At 48.7% G+C, this 2,426-nt stretch overlaps 1 pseudogene; it reads right to left on the bottom strand.

Moving 5' to 3' along the window:
- Positions 1-450: 450 nt before the first annotated feature.
- On the bottom strand, positions 451-1,644 carry LOC146802261 (2-aminoethanethiol dioxygenase-like; annotated as a pseudogene).
- Positions 1,645-2,426: the final 782 nt, after the last annotated feature.

Genomic DNA, 2,426 nt, shown 5'->3' with positions numbered 1-2,426 from the left:
AGGCCTAGGGCACTGCTGCAAGGCCGGTGCAATGGGTGCCGTTGTTTATTTTGAAACCTGAATGCTGCTTATGAATGTTTTATTATTATCATCAAAAATCAAGTGCATTAATAAAGCAAATGAAAGACACAGCTGAGGCAGCTGCGCCAAGTCATGGAACAGGCCTTTTCACTACATTAACTGGTGACTTTCTTGTAAGAGCTATAATTCATAAACAAGTCAGTTCTGGGTCACACATCCGGCTCGAAGAGTAATGAGGAGCTACATCCTGCATTCTAACTTTCAAATTCTAAGTTGGACTATGGTGGGTGGGTGGGGCCCTCCCATGGTTTAATGTGTTCACGCAGTGAGGTCTGGGTGCACAGGTCTATCAATGTTCATGATATCCCAGTCCTGCAGGGCTGCACCCTTTGCTTTCCTGGGTGGCTGACACGGTTCTGACTATGGTGCTCATGGGTCACCGGTTGTCTCAGAGCAAGGTTCTCCTCCACGCCAGAAGTCAGCCAGCTGGGGGACCTCCAGGAGCCACACCTGACAGTTCTCACCCTCCTCGTCCTTCCCGTTCTGGGCGTGGGGCTCAGTGGAATCTGGCTGCAGTAGCTGGTAGTAGTGACAGTCGTGCCTGTCTTTTGGGTCGTAAGGTGGTGCTAGAATGTCAAGGAAAGCAGCAAGCCAGTCTAAAGCGCTGATCTGGTGCAGGTTGCCCTGTGTGGGGAGAGCTGGTGGGGCTAAAGTGGCTAAATGATCAGCACAGGACTCGGCTTAGCGCATACATCTGGAAGGGCTGCAGGGGCAGTTTGAATGATGGGGGCAATGTGGCCACGCGTACCTCCTGCAGCTGGTCAAAGCCACGGATTGTGAATGTGTCATAGAGCACCTTGATCATGCTGTGCATGCCCGGGAGGTCGTGCAGCAGGAAGACGCCCACGCTGAAGCTCTCCATCTCGCAGGTGTGCATGTAGGTGACGGGCAGGCTGTGTAGCACGGCCTTTGGTGTACCACCATTGTGTAATCTGCAGGTCCTCAACCCACAACTGTCTCACCAGGTTCTTGAGCTGGTTCAGGTTGTTGGAGAAGGTCTTGCTGCAAACACAAGGAGATGATGGACAGAGCACTGAACTTGTCAGACACACAGCCCCAGTCACAAATCTGGGTTGATTCCATCATCGTTCTTTAGCTCACTTTGCCACCCCAGTTCAGACCCAGCCATATGCAAATCTGTCTTGACCCTGTTCCTCACAGGAACAGTCCAGCCCGACCTGCTAAGCCAGGTCTTCCCTGGACTGGAAACAGGCATCCTGGGACCGGTATCAGGGTAACACCCGTCATCAGCCAGGCCAGCTTGAATCCAGTGGCAAAGTGAGCAAAGGACCCATGTCTGGGAATACCCTTCCAACTTAGGGTGAACAAAGCAAACACAATGAGATGATGGACGCAGTGCTGAACTTTTCAGGCACTCACCCCCAGTCACAGATCTTGGTTAACTCCATCATCGTTCTTTAGCTCACTTCGTCACCCCAGTTCAGACCCAGCCTGTGAGGGTGAGGCTCAGGCACCAGAGAAGGTGAGCCAGGCTTGGCGTGCAATCTTCTGGATGAGGGAGACCATGTTATCCAATGGCATCTTCCTCGATCCCCTATGAGTTAGCACAGGCCTGAACTTGTACGGCCTTACAGATGAGTATGCTGAGGTTAAGCTAAGAAATCGCAGGCACAGTCTTAATTCCGCACCTAATTTTGAAATCAAAAACTGTTTCAATTTTTTGGGGCTCTGACCAGAAACAAATCTATACTAAATATGTGGCACAGTAAATGTTTATCTACTCACAGTGCACGGCAGTCTGGGGTTTGTTTCAGCATAGACTGATGTTAATCGAGCACAGGGACTAAGAAAAGCAAGCAAGGTAACCGCGCTTGTTGTTTTAAAATTTTTGACATGGATTTGCAGATCTGCCATGATTTTGCAACAACATTTAAAAATATTTATTTTTAGGCCCGATGGGGTCCCTGTTGGACCCCACCACCAGGCCTAGAGGGGCAGGGTATTCCTATTCTGGCCCCTTCTGTTTTTTTCAAAGTATTTTCCTGGGACTCGGCTGAGTCCCAAGATGGCTAGCAACACTTCTGCTTGAAGTTTGGGCAACCAATCAGATCTCATCATGAGATTTGTCGGATCCACAGAGGATTTGCGTCTCTACAAATACACATTTCTTTTTTCTTAACTCCAAAACTACTGAAAGGATTTACACCAAATTAAAAAAGGGCTCTTTCTAGACCAAGAGCTAGGTTTCTGTAAAATTTGGTGTAATTCTGTCCAGCGATTCAGTCTGTAGTCGTGTTTAAAATCCATATGGGAAATTGCCTAGGGAAAACATGTTTCAGGACCCTCCATTTTTATGGCTCCAGATTCACAAATCACCCTGAAAT

The sequence above is a fragment of the Triturus cristatus genome, chromosome 8, assembly GCF_964204655.1.
Source record: "Triturus cristatus chromosome 8, aTriCri1.1, whole genome shotgun sequence".
In the NCBI taxonomy this organism is placed as follows: Eukaryota; Metazoa; Chordata; class Amphibia; order Caudata; family Salamandridae; genus Triturus; species Triturus cristatus.
This window is presented reverse-complemented; position numbering and strand designations above follow the sequence as displayed.